Genomic DNA, 15,482 nt, shown 5'->3' with positions numbered 1-15,482 from the left:
GATTGGTTTTGCCAAAACCACCCTTTCGTGTTTTGGTTTTGGATCTAGCTGATTTTTTAAAATAACATAAAAACTGCTAAAAACACAGAATTTGGTGGTAATTTTGATCCTACGGTATTATTAACCTCAATAGCATTCATTTCCACTCATTTCCAGTCTACTCTGAACACCTCACACCTCACAATATTGGGGGTCATTCCGAGTTGTTCGCTCGCAAGCTGCTTTTAGCAGCTTTGCACACGCTAAGCCGCCGCCTACTGGGAGTGAATCTTAGCTTATCAAATTTGCGAACGAAAGATTAGCAGAATTGCGAATAGACACTTCTTAGCAGTTTCTGAGTAGCTCCAGACTTACTCGGCATCTGCGATCAGTTCAGTGCTTGTCGTTCCTGGTTTGACGTCACAAACACACCCAGCGTTCGCCCAGACACTCCTCCGTTTCTCCGGCCACTCCTGCGTTTTTCCCAGAAACGGTAGCGTTTTTTCACACACACCCATAACACGGCCAGTTTCCGCCCAGAAACACCCACTTCCTGTCAATCACACTCCGATCACCAGAACGAAGGAAAAACCTCGTAATGCCGTGAGTAAAATACCTAACTGCATAGCAAATTTACTTGGCGCAGTCGCACTGCGGACATTGCGCATGCGCATTAGCGACTAATCGCTCCGTTGCGAGAAAAAAATACCGAGCGAACAACTCGGAATGACCCCCATTGTTTTTAGGCCAAAAGGTTGCACCCAGGTCACTGTATGACTAATCTAAATAGTGGTTTGGTGGGATGGTGTGCACTTTAAGGGAAAATTTGTGCAAACTATTGAGATAACAAATAGGCACAAACACCCGTGCCAAAATATTAAAATATGCAAAAGAAGGGATTGTGATATCTATAGTAAGCGCTATTATCCTTAAGGAAGTTGCAATCACGATGTAAACAAAGTCTATTTATGACAAAAAGATATGTAATTTATTTAGTCAAGTATCCATGATTATAAAGTGACACAGTGCACATGAAACATGGATTTAACAAACAGTACATAAAAATAAAAGACAATATATTGCACAGAACCTTTTAGTAAACAATGGCTTGTAAACATTCAAGGACAGTCTATGTACTCAGATTATTTTCAAGTGCAGAACCTCTGGCTCATACTAGAGATGAGCGGGTTCGGTTTCTTTGAATCCGAACCCGCACGAACTTCACTTTTTTTTCCACGGGTCCGAGCGACTCGGATCTTCCCGCCTTGCTCGGTTAACCCGAGCGCGCCCGAACGTCATCATGACGCTGTCGGATTCTCGCGAGGCTCGGATTCTATCGCGAGACTCGGATTCTATATAAGGAGCCGCGCGTCGCCGCCATTTTCACTCGTGCATTGAGATTGATAGGGAGAGGACGTGTCTGGCGTCCTCTCCATTAGAATAGAGATAGATAGATTAGATAGAGAGAGATTGTGCAGAGTCGCAGACAGAGTTAGTTTACCACAGTCAGTGACCAGTGCAGCAGCTAGTTAACTTTTATTTAATATAATATATCCGTTCACTTCTCTCTGCTATATCCGTTCTCTGCCTGAAAAAAAAAATGATACACAGCACAGTCAGTCACACAGTGTGACTCAGTCTGTGTGCACTCAGCTCAGCCCAGTGTGCTGCACAGTCATCAATGTATAAATTAAAAGCTTATAATTAATTGTGGGGGAGACTGGGGAGCACTGCAGGTTGTTAGCAGGAGCCAGGAGTACAATTATATTAATTAACAGTGCACACTTTTGCTGCAGGAGTGGTGACCAGTGCCTGACCACCAGTATAGTATTGTTGTATACTACTAATATCTCTTTAAATATCAACCAGTCTATATTAGCAGCAGACACAGTACAGTGCGGTAGTTCACGGCTGTGGCTACCTCTGTGTCGGCACACGGCAGGCAGTCCGTCCGACCAGAATTGTATTATTTATTATTATATACCTACCACCTAACCGTGGTTTTTTTTTCATTCTTTATACCGTCATAGTGTCATCCTAATTGTTACGAGTATACTACTATCTCTTTATCAACCAGTGTACAGTGCGGTAGTTCACGGCTGTGGCTACCTCTGTGTCGGCACACGGCAGGCAGTCCGTCCGACCAGAATTGTATTATTTATTATTATATACCTACCACCTAACCGTGGTTTTTTTTTCATTCTTTATACCGTCATAGTGTCATCCTAATTGTTACGAGTATACTACTATCTCTTTATCAACCAGTGTACAGTGCGGTAGTTCACGGCTGTGGCTACCTCTGTGTCGGCACACGGCAGGCAGTCCGTCCGACCAGAATTGTATTATTTATTATTATATACCTACCACCTAACCGTGGTTTTTTTTTCATTCTTTATACCGTCATAGTGTCATCCTAATTGTTACGAGTATACTACTATCTCTTTATCAACCAGTGTACAGTGCGGTAGTTCACGGCTGTGGCTACCTCTGTGTCGGCACACGGCAGGCAGTCCGTCCGACCAGAATTGTATTATTTATTATTATATACCTACCACCTAACCGTGGTTTTTTTTTCATTCTTTATACCGTCATAGTGTCATCCTAATTGTTACGAGTATACTACTATCTCTTTATCAACCAGTGTACAGTGCGGTAGTTCACGGCTGTGGCTACCTCTGTGTCGGCACACGGCAGGCAGTCCGTCCGACCAGAATTGTATTATTTATTATTATATACCTACCACCTAACCGTGGTTTTTTTTTCATTCTTTATACCGTCATAGTGTCATCCTAATTGTTACGAGTATACTACTATCTCTTTATCAACCAGTGTACAGTGCGGTAGTTCACGGCTGTGGCTACCTCTGTGTCGGCAGTCGGCAGGCAGTCCGTCCATCCATAATTGTATTATTATTATAATATATACCACCTAACCGTGGTTTTTTTTTCATTCTTTATACCGTCATAGTGTCATACTAGTTGTTACGAGTATACTACTATCTCTTTATCAACCAGTGTACAGTGCGGTAGTTCACGGCTGTGGCTACCTCTGTGTCGGCAGTCGGCAGGCAGTCCGTCCATCCATAATTGTATTATTATTATAATATATACCACCTAACCGTGGTTTTTTTTTCATTCTTTATACCGTCGTCATAGTGTCATACTAGTTGTTACGAGTATACTACTATCTCTTTATCAACCAGTGTACAGTGCGGTAGTTCACGGCTGTGGCTACCTCTGTGTCGGCAGTCGGCAGGCAGTCCGTCCATCCATAATTGTATTATTATTATAATATATACCACCTAACCGTGGTTTTTTTTTCATTCTTTATACCGTCGTCATAGTGTCATACTAGTTGTTACGAGTATACTACTATCTCTTTATCAACCAGTGTACAGTGCGGTAGTTCACGGCTGTGGCTACCTCTGTGTCGGCAGTCGGCAGGCAGTCCGTCCATCCATAATTGTATTATTATTATAATATATACCACCTAACCGTGGTTTTTTTTTCATTCTTTATACCGTCGTCATAGTGTCATACTAGTTGTTACGAGTATACTACTATCTCTTTATCAACCAGTGTACAGTGCGGTAGTTCACGGCTGTGGCTACCTCTGTGTCGGCAGTCGGCAGGCAGTCCGTCCATCCATAATTGTATTATTATTATAATATATACCACCTAACCGTGGTTTTTTTTTCATTCTTTATACCGTCGTCATAGTGTCATACTAGTTGTTACGAGTATACTACTATCTCTTTATCAACCAGTGTACAGTGCGGTAGTTCACGGCTGTGGCTACCTCTGTGTCGGCAGTCGGCAGGCAGTCCGTCCATCCATAATTGTATTATTATTATAATATATACCACCTAACCGTGGTTTTTTTATACCACCTAACCGTGGCAGTCCGTCCATAATTGTATACTAGTATCCAATCCATCCATCTCCATTGTTTACCTGAGGTGCCTTTTAGTTCTGCCTATAAAATATGGAGAACAAAAAAGTTGAGGTTCCAAAATTAGGGAAAGATCAAGATCCACTTCCACCTCGTGCTGAAGCTGCTGCCACTAGTCATGGCCGAGACGATGAAATGCCAGCAACGTCGTCTGCCAAGGCCGATGCCCAATGTCATAGTACAGAGCATGTCAAATCCAAAACACCAAATATCAGAAAAAAAAGGACTCCAAAACCTAAAATAAAATTGTCGGAGGAGAAGCGTAAACTTGCCAATATGCCATTTACCACACGGAGTGGCAAGGAACGGCTGAGGCCCTGGCCTATGTTCATGGCTAGTGGTTCAGCTTCACATGAGGATGGAAGCACTCAGCCTCTCGCTAGAAAACTGAAAAGACTCAAGCTGGCAAAAGCACCGCAAAGAACTGTGCGTTCTTTGAAATCCCAAATCCACAAGGAGAGTCCAATTGTGTCGTTTGCGATGCCTGACCTTCCCAACACTGGACGTGAAGAGCATGCGCCTTCCACTATTTGCATGCCCCCTGCAAGTGCTGGAAGGAGCACCCGCAGTCCAGTTCCTGATAGTCAGATTGAAGATGTCAGTGTTGAAGTACACCAGGATGAGGAGGATATGGGTGTTGCTGGCGCTGGGGAGGAAATTGACCAGGAGGATTCTGATGGTGAGGTGGTTTGTTTAAGTCAGGCACCCGGGGAGACACCTGTTGTCCGTGGGAGGAATATGGCCGTTGACATGCCAGGTGAAAATACCAAAAAAATCAGCTCTTCGGTGTGGAGGTATTTCACCAGAAATGCGGACAACAGGTGTCAAGCCGTGTGTTCCCTTTGTCAAGCTGTAATAAGTAGGGGTAAGGACGTTAACCACCTCGGAACATCCTCCCTTATACGTCACCTGCAGCGCATTCATAATAAGTCAGTGACAAGTTCAAAAACTTTGGGTGACAGCGGAAGCAGTCCACTGACCAGTAAATCCCTTCCTCTTGTAACCAAGCTCACGCAAACCACCCCACCAACTCCCTCAGTGTCAATTTCCTCCTTCCCCAGGAATGCCAATAGTCCTGCAGGCCATGTCACTGGCAAGTCTGACGAGTCCTCTCCTGCCTGGGATTCCTCCGATGCATCCTTGCGTGTAACGCCTACTGCTGCTGGCGCTGCTGTTGTTGCCGCTGGGAGTCGATGGTCATCCCAGAGGGGAAGTCGTAAGCCCACTTGTACTACTTCCAGTAAGCAATTGACTGTTCAACAGTCCTTTGCGAGGAAGATGAAATATCACAGCAGTCATCCTACTGCAAAGCGGATAACTGAGGCCTTGGCATCCTGGGTGGTGAGAAACGTGGTTCCGGTATCCATCATTACTGCAGAGCCAACTAGAGACTTGTTGGAGGTACTGTGTCCCCGGTACCAAATACCATCTAGGTTCCATTTCTCTAGGCAGGCGATACCGAAAATGTACACAGACCTCAGAAAAAGAGTCACCAGTGTCCTAAAAAATGCAGCTGTACCCAATGTCCACTTAACCACGGACATGTGGACAAGTGGAGCAGGGCAGGGTCAGGACTATATGACTGTGACAGCCCACTGGGTAGATGTATGGACTCCCGCCGCAAGAACAGCAGCGGCGGCACCAGTAGCAGCATCTCGCAAACGCCAACTCTTTCCTAGGCAGGCTACGCTTTGTATCACCGCTTTCCAGAATACGCACACAGCTGAAAACCTCTTACGGCAACTGAGGAAGATCATCGCGGAATGGCTTACCCCAATTGGACTCTCCTGTGGATTTGTGGCATCGGACAACGCCAGCAATATTGTGTGTGCATTAAATCTGGGCCAATTCCAGCACGTCCCATGTTTTGCACATACCTTGAATTTGGTGGTGCAGAATTTTTTAAAAAACGACAGGGGCGTGCAAGAGATGCTGTCGGTGGCCAGAAGAATTGCGGGACACTTTCGGCGTACAGGCACCACGTACAGAAAACTGGAGCACCACCAAAAACTACTGAACCTGCCCTGCCATCATCTGAAGCAAGAAGTGGTAACGAGGTGGAATTCAACCCTCTATATGCTTCAGAGGTTGGAGGAGCAGCAAAAGGCCATTCAAGCCTATACAATTGAGCACGATATAGTAGGTGGAATGCACCTGTCTCAAGTGCAGTGGAGAATGATTTCAACGTTGTGCAAGGTTCTGATGCCCTTTGAACTTGCCACACGTGAAGTCAGTTCAGACACTGCCAGCCTGAGTCAGGTCATTCCCCTCATCAGGCTTTTGCAGAAGAAGCTGGAGGCATTGAAGAAGGAGCTAACACGGAGCGATTCCGCTAGGCATGTGGGACTTGTGGATGCAGCCCTTAATTCGCTTAACAAGGATTCACGGGTGGTCAATCTGTTGAAATCAGAGCACTACATTTTGGCCACCGTGCTCGATCCTAGATTTAAAGCCTACCTTGGATCTCTCTTTCCGGCAGACACAGGTCTGCTGGGGTTGAAAGACCTGCTGGTGACAAAATTGTCAAGTCAAGCGGAACGCGACCTGTCAACATCTCCTCCTTCACATTCTCCCGCAACTGGGGGTGCGAGGAAAAGGCTCAGAATTCCGAGCCCACCCGCTGGCGGTGATGCAGGGCAGTCTGGAGCGACTGCTGATGCTGACATCTGGTCCGGACTGAAGGACCTGACAACGATTACGGACATGTCGTCTACTGTCACTGCATATGATTCTCTCAACATTGATAGAATGGTGGAGGATTATATGAGTGACCGCATCCAAGTAGGCACGTCACACAGTCCGTACTTATACTGGCAGGAAAAAGAGGCAATTTGGAGGCCCTTGCACAAACTGGCTTTATTCTACCTAAGTTGCCCTCCCACAAGTGTGTACTCCGAAAGAGTGTTTAGTGCCGCCGCTCACCTTGTCAGCAATCGGCGTACGAGGTTACATCCAGAAAATGTGGAGAAGATGATGTTCATTAAAATGAATTATAATCAATTCCTCCGCGGAGACATTGACCAGCAGCAATTGCCTCCACAAAGTACACAGGGAGCTGAGATGGTGGATTCCAGTGGGGACGAATTGATAATCTGTGAGGAGGGGGATGTACACGGTGATATATCGGAGGGTGAAGATGAGGTGGACATCTTGCCTCTGTAGAGCCAGTTTGTGCAAGGAGAGATTAATTGCTTCTTTTTTGGGGGGGGTCCAAACCAACCCGTCATATCAGTCACAGTCGTGTGGCAGACCCTGTCACTGAAATGATGGGTTGGTTAAAGTGTGCATGTCCTGTTTTGTTTATACAACATAAGGGTGGGTGGGAGGGCCCAAGGATAATTCCATCTTGCACCTCTTTTTTCTTTTCTTTTTCTTTGCATCATGTGCTGATTGGGGAGGGTTTTTTGGAAGGGACATCCTGCGTGACACTACAGTGCCACTCCTAGATGGGCCCGGTGTTTGTGTCGGCCACTAGGGTCGCTAATCTTACTCACACAGCTACCTCATTGCGCCTCTTTTTTTCTTTGCGTCATGTGCTGTTTGGGGAGGGTTTTTTGGAAGGGACATCCTGCGTGACACTGCAGTGCCACTCCTAGATGTGCCCGGTGTTTGTGTCGGCCACTAGGGTCGCTAATCTTACTCACACAGTCAGCTACCTCATTGCGCCTCTTTTTTTCTTTGCGTCATGTGCTGTTTGGGGAGGGTTTTTTGGAAGGGCCATCCTGCGTGACACTGCAGTGCCACTCCTAGATGGGCCCGGTGTTTGTGTCGGCCACTAGGGTCGCTTATCTTACTCACACAGCGACCTCGGTGCAAATTTTAGGACTAAAAATAATATTGTGAGGTGTGATGTGTTCAGAATAGGCTGAAAATGAGTGTAAATTATGTTTTTTGAGGTTAATAATACTTTGGGATCAAAATTACCCCCAAATTCTATGATTTAAGCTGTTTTTTAGGGTTTTTTTAAAAAAACACCCGAATCCAAAACACACCCGAATCCGACAAAAAAAATTCGGTGAGGTTTTGCCAAAACGCGGTCGAACCCAAAACACGGCCGCGGAACCGAACCCAAAACCAAAACACAAAACCCGAAAAATTTCCGGCGCTCATCTCTAGCTCATACCATTTTGAGTATGTGGTGTGTGCCTTGATGTTGAAAAGGTGGGTTTCCAGCAGGCAGCCCAGCAACACACCACACACTTTGCCCAATGCAGATGGATACAGCAGACCGGTGAGAGTCCAAGAAGAATAAAGTCCCGGAATTAGCACAATGCGTTTCGGATAGGTCATCCTTTTTCAAGTGCATATGTGAAAGTGTTTGCTACAGCCCTATTCGAGGTCCTGATCCGGAAATACCAAATTTTGTAGTTCCCACGGTTTACATTCCACCACCCGACTGGAACCGGAAGTATGCGTTCCACCGGCCGCGATTGTCAGCGGAAGTAGAAGAAATTATTGGTCCTGGCAACTTGCGTTCCACCTCTCGATCGGAACCGGAAACATGCGTTCCACTAGTTACAAACATCAATAGAAGATAGGAAGAGAATCTTATGCGGTTCAATTCATGGTGTTGCGTTCCACATCCGATCAGGAAATGTGCATTAGGCTTCAATGTAGATACTATTATACCTTCAGGGTGGATATGAATCTTCCTGATGTTATAAGCAGGATGGAGGATTGATTTCAGAAGTAATAATGGAAATACAAGTTGCCTACTTATCTACTTGGTACTTAGTATTCCCATGAAGTCCTTCCCTAACGGCAACGTTGTTTCCATATTTGATCATGCAAAGGAATGGAATAAAAAGACAATTTAGAGAAAACATAATGATAAAGGTACAAACATAGTTTAAAATCCATTACATCATAAACCACTTTAGTTCGAAATCTGAATTCAAACCATTTGGAACCAAAGTGTTTAAAGTATATATCCATTCCATTTCTTTTTTCGCTAAGCGCATATCGACCTCTCTTTGTCTTCTTGATTCTATTATTTGGTCTATACCAATAAACCTTTTAATGTTGAATTTGCAGTTATTGTGTGACATTTTAAAATGTTGTGATAATGGATGATTTAATTGTCCTTTTTTATGTTTATAAATATGCTCTGCACATACGGGTTTTTAAATTACAGGTGGTCTTTCCTATATATAGTAGTCCACACATGCACTCGATTAGATAAATTATATTCCTAGAGTGACAGGTGATGAAGCTATTTATGGTATATGTTTTATTTTTCAACTCAAATGTGGAGGTTTTTCTGGAATTAAAAGAATTACTTGTTGAGCGACACATCATTCATGAGCCACATCTATGAAACCCTTTGTTCTCTCACTGGTGGTTTTAGATTCATATAAGGTGCTTTTAAGAAGTTTGTCTTTAAGTGACGGTGCTCGTCTATAGATACATTTTGCCATTTTGGATAAATGTTCTTTCAAAATGGGATCCTCCTGTAGGACTCTCCAGTTTCTTTGTATACTTTTTTCCAATATTCTAAAATGGGATCCATATTGACATATAAATGCCCATGGTAAAGAAGAATCATCTTTAAGGGTTTTCTTATTTGACTTAAGGAGATCATCATTATTGATCTCATTTACTTTCGCTTTTGCGTTTGGAATATTTCTTGCGGGATAGCCTTTATTTCTAAAACGTTCACTGACAAACTCAATCTCTGCTTGACATACTTCTTCCTCTGTACAGTTTATTTTTATTCTTTTAAATTGACCCAATGGTATTCCCTCTAACCATTTTTGATGATGTTGGCTGGTCACATCAATATAGGAGTTTGAATCGGTTTCCTTTCTGAATATACGTGTGGACAAAACATTATCCTTTATATAAATATTTAAATCCAGAAAGGAGACCGTCTGTTCACTGGTCTGAAAAGTTAATAAAATATTGAAATGATTAGCATTAAGATGGGTACAAAAAGATGATAAACTATCACTATCTCCTATCCGGTGCTCGTCTATAGATACATTTTGGCATTTTGGGTAAATGTTCTTTCAAAATGGGATCCTCCTGTAGGACTCATCTTGATTGCAACTTCCTTAAGGAGAATAGCGCTCACTATAGATTCCACAATTCCTTCTTTGGCTGTATGACTAAGCTAAGCGACACAAATGTGCGGCACAAACACCTGGCCCATCTAGGAGTGGCACTGCCATTGCAGACAGGATGGCACTTAAAAATACTAGTCCCCAAACAGCACATCATGCAAAGAAGTAAAAGAGGTGCAATGAGGTAGCTGTATGACTAAGCTAAGCGACACAAGAGTGCGGCACAAACACCTGGCCCATCTAGGAGTGGCACTGCTGTTGCAGACAGGATGGCACTTAAAAATACTAGTCCCCAAACAGCACATCATGCAAAGAAGTAAAAGAGGTGCAATGAGGAAGCTGTATGACTAAGCTAAGCGACACGTGTGCGGCACAAACACCTGGCCCATCTAGGAGTGGCACTGCAATCCCACTGCACTAATCGCGGTTAGCAGATCCACGTCTAACACCAGCATAGTTGTTATGGCCTCAGTAATTCGCTTTGCAACAAGGTGACTGCTGTCATATTTCATCTTCCTCGCAAAGGACAGACAGTTGCTTAGTTGAAGTAGTACAAGTGGTCTTCCGACTTCCCCTCTGGGATGACGATCGACTCCCAGCAGCAACAACAGCAGCAGCAGCAGCATTAGGAGAAAGTGGTTCTTGATATTTCCCTATTTAATCCTCCAAATTTTTGTTCTCCATTGTTTTTCTGGAGTTATATAACAATATGCAGAACAGGAGAGTGTACCTCTATACCACACAGGGCAAACCCTGTAAAAATTAGTTGGATTAAATATTAATAAGCCCTTTATTTGGAGTAAGTAATATACAGCACAGGACAGCACCACTGAACTTATATGGCAGCACCACTTGACTGGACTTATACGGCAGTACCACTGGAATTATACGGCAGTACCACTGGAATTATATGGCAGTACCACTGGACATATACGACAGTATCACTGGAATTATACGGCAGTATCACTGGACTGGATTAATATGCCAGTACCACTGAATTTATATAGCAGTACCACTGGACATATATGGCAGTACCACTGGAATTATACGGCAGTACCACTGGAATTATACGGCAGTACCACTGGAATTATATGGCAGTACCACTGGACATACACAACAGTATCACTGGAATTATACGGCAGTATCACTGGACTGGATTAATATGCCAGTACCACTGAATTTATATAGCAGTACCACTGGACATATACGGCAGTATCACTGGAATTATATGGTAGTACCACTGGACATATACGGCAATATCACTGGACTGGATTTATACGCCAGTACCACTGTATTTATACGCCAGTACCACTGGACATATACGGCAGTATCACTGGAATTATACGGCAGTACTACTGGACATATACGCCAGTACCACTGGATTTATATAGCAGTACCACTGGACATATATGGCAGTATCACTGGAATTATACGGCAGTACCACTGGACATATACAACAGTATCACTGGAATTTTACGGCAGTATCACTGGACTGGATTAATATGCCAGTACCACTGAATTTATATAGCAGTACCACTGGACATATATGGCAGTACCACTGGAATTATACGGCAGTAACACTGGAATTATACGGCAGTACCACTGGAATTATATGGCAGTACCACTGGACATATACGACAGTATCACTGGAATTATACGGCAGTATCACTGGACTGGATTAATATGCCAGTACCACTGAATTTATATAGCAGTACCACTGGACATATACGGCAGTATCACTGGAATTATATGGTAGTACCACTGGACATATACGGCAATATCACTGGACTGGATTTATACACCAGTACCACTGGATTTATACGCCAGTACCACTGGACATATACAGCAGTATCACTGGAATTATACGGCAGTACTACTGGACATATACGCCAGTACCACTGGATTTATACGGCAGTACCACTGGACATATATGGCAGTATCACTGGAATTATATGGCAGTACCACTGGACATATACTACAGTATCACTGGACTGTATTTATACACCAGTACCACTTTATTTATATGGCCGTACCACTGGATATATGCGGCATTATCACTGGAATTATATGGCAGTACCACTGGATATATATGGCAGTATCACTGGACTGAATTTATACGCCAGTACCACTGGATTTATACGGCAGTACCACTGGACATATACGGCAGTATCACTGGAATTATATGGTAGTACCACTGGACATATATACGGCAATATCACTGGACTGGATTTATACGGCAGTACCACTGGACATATACGGCAGAACCACCGGACATATACGGCAGTACTACTGGACATATACGGCAGTACCACTGGACACTACCACTGTACTGATGCAGTACAACACAGCACCACTGCAATGGACTGGACTTATACAGCAGTACTGGCCATATGGTAGCAGGGGAAACCACCACTGTGACTTGACTAATGATGCAGCACAATACACCACCACTGAACTGATGCAGCACAATACACCACCACTGGACTGGACTTATACAGCAGCACTGGACATATGGCAGCAGAGGACACCACCACTGTGACTGGACTGATGCATCACAAGACACTACCACTGTAGTGATGCAGGACACTGAGGACGGAGACACGTCCTCTCTCTACACTCTCCAATGCCAGAGTGAAAATGGCAGCGACGCGCGGCTTCTTATATGGAATCCAAACCCAGCGAGAATCCGACAGCAAGATGATGACATTTTGCCTCGTTCTGGTTTCCGAGCTCAGGTAGTGAAGTCCGGTGGGGTTCGGTTCTTAGGAAACCAAATCCGCTCATCTCTATTATTTACTAAGCCAAGGATGGAGATACAGTGGACGGAGATAAAGGGGGAGATGTACTAAGCAGTGATTAAAGTGGAGAAGGAAGCCAGAGGAGAAGTTGTCCATGGCAACCAATCAGCATTGACGTAACTTTTATAATTTGCATACTATAAAAGTATACAGGGACGCTGATTGATTGCCATGGTCAACTTCTCCACTTTTATCACTGCTTAGTACATGTCGCCCAAAATCGTAGCCAATCAGCTTCTAACTGCCATGTTAGAGGCTGTGTTTGAAAAATTACAGTTAGGAGCCAATTGGCTGGTACTTTATCTCCATCCAAGGCTTAGTAAATAGACCCCTCAATCTTTTTCAGGTCACTGTCAATAATATACAGTATAAATGTAACCTAACATCATCTGACCACCTGCCAATATAAAGGAACACAACCTACATTATGGGTATGATAGACAGAGGGGACACTGGGGTCATCAGTTCGAGGGACTGCAACCGGAGACTCGTCTGCCTGCCCTGCCTGGCCATCACCTCCTCAATGACAGGAGCAGTGTGCTGCAAAATAATTTAACAGTGGGGCACTTGGCTCCCTGTCACTGAGAAGGAGCCGGCATTTTGGTGTCACCTCTCGGAAGGTGACAATCAGGTTCGGTCACATCCTCTGCATTCAACTAGTGATGCCTCTGATGATAGAGCGGAATAACTGGAGCCTAACCACATCCCCTATATTCACTCACCTTTCTTTGATTGGGTCAGATTAATTCATTAGTCCAAGGCATAGGCAAATACAGGATTTGGAAGGGAGTTTCCATATACATATTGTATACACATACAGGGCCGGTGCCAGGGTGTTTGGCACCCCCCTGCAAACTATACATTTGTGCCCTCCCTCCCAAACTTTGCAAAGGGATAATCTGCTGCAAAAAGGGGTGAGGTGTCACAAAGAAGCGTCGTGGCCACACGATAATATCCACATTTCAAATTACGCCACACAGCAGCACAATCTTATTCACATTACACCTTATAGTAGTGTCCCTTATTCACATGATGTCACACAGTAGTTCCCCTTATTCAAATTATGCCACACAGTAGTGCCCCTTATACGTTCCGCTACAGAGTAGTGGCCCTTATACACAATGCTCGCGGTAGTAGCGCCCCTTATACACATAATGCCCCCAGTAGTAGCGCCCCTTTATACACATAATGCACATGTGTAGCAGTTGCCACTGAACAGGTTGCGCTGGCCCTACATACATTTCTGGATGGAGCCCTAATAGGGATGGGCCTGTTGAGAAGATGAGGTCTGAGGTATACTCCTTCTAAAATGGAGGCAATTGTGGCCTGCCTTGCATCTTTTGCTGCAGTTGAGTTTGTGACTTTATGCTAATGCGGCTACATTGGTTATCAGTGGACTTGGGAAGGCTGCATGTGGAAGTTTGCCAACTCTGGCCCACATTCCGAGTTGTTCGCTCGTTCTTTTTCTTTGCATCGCAGCGATTTTCCACAAACTGCGCATGCGCAATGTTCACACTGCGGCTGCGCCAAGTAAAATTGCTAAGAAGTTTGGTATTTTACTCACGGCATTACGAGGTTTTTTCTTCGTTCTGCTGATCGTAGTGTGAGTGACAGGAAGTGGGTGTTACTGGGCAGAAACTGGCCGTTTTAGGGGAGTGTTTGGAAAAACGCTGCCGTTTCTGGGAAAAACGCGGGAGTGGCTGGAGAAACGGGGGAGTGTCTAGGCGAACGCTGGGTGTGTTTGTGACGTCAAACCAGGAACAACAAGCACTGAGCTGATCGCAGTGTAGGAGTAAGTCTCGAGCTACTCAGAAACTGCAAAGTAAAATCTTTTCGCAATATTGTGAATACTTCGTTCGCACTTCTGCTAAGCTAAGATACACTCCCAGAGGGCGGCGGCTTAGCGTGTGCACTGCTGCGAAAAGCGGCTAGCGAGCGAACAACTCGGAATGAGGGCCTCTGACAAGCTTACTCTGCATTTCTACAAACACCCTGGAATCAAACCATTTCAGTATACAGACTGTGACCATAGCTTCTCCCACCTTGCCCACCACAGAAAGAGACACGCCATTGCCGCCACTCACTGTCACTGTCATAGTGGTGCGTGCAGCGTGCTGCTTGCCTGACGGCCCTGACCGCATCCGCTGCCGCCGGAGTCCGGAGAGTGGAGACATCTTTGAGCGGGTCCCTCCCGCACACAGGCCGCACTGCTCTCGCTTCCCAGCTGGCATCCGCTGCCCGGCTGCCGGAGAGAGGAGGTAGAGACTGGAGTCAGTCTCACGTAGTGCAGAGTGTTATCCTGATTCCTGGGCTGGCAGGCTCAGCGCAGGGCCGTCCCTATATAAATATTAATATATATTAAATAAATATATTCACTTGCATATTTAATATATTATATATATATATATATATATATATATATATATATATAGACAGAGTAGTCTATAATTATTACAGAGGGAGCACTGCAGTCTTCTGCACATGTGTGCTGTTGCAATTTTTTCAGTGGGCACAGTGGAATTATAACTAATGAGGGGGCCATCTGCAAGTTTTGAGCCCCCTGCCCACTGAAAAAATTGCAACAGCACACATGTGCAGAAGATTGCTCCTTCTGTAATAATTCTAGACTACTCTGTCTATATATATATAATATATTATATTATATATGCAAGTGAATATATAGTGTATTGCC

General features: G+C 44.5%; 1 protein-coding gene across 1 annotated transcript in view; it reads right to left on the bottom strand.

The window, feature by feature from the left end:
- The window catches only part of LOC134966921 (mucin-5B-like), a 52,128-nt gene that overhangs the window by 23,108 nt on the left and 13,538 nt on the right, over positions 1-15,482 (bottom strand). The window lies entirely within an intron of this gene.

Source organism: Pseudophryne corroboree, chromosome 10, assembly GCF_028390025.1.
Source record: "Pseudophryne corroboree isolate aPseCor3 chromosome 10, aPseCor3.hap2, whole genome shotgun sequence".
Lineage (NCBI taxonomy): Eukaryota > Metazoa > Chordata > Amphibia > Anura > Myobatrachidae > Pseudophryne > Pseudophryne corroboree.
The sequence above is the reverse complement of the archived record's forward strand: the minus strand, read 5'-3'. Positions and strand labels throughout refer to the sequence as shown.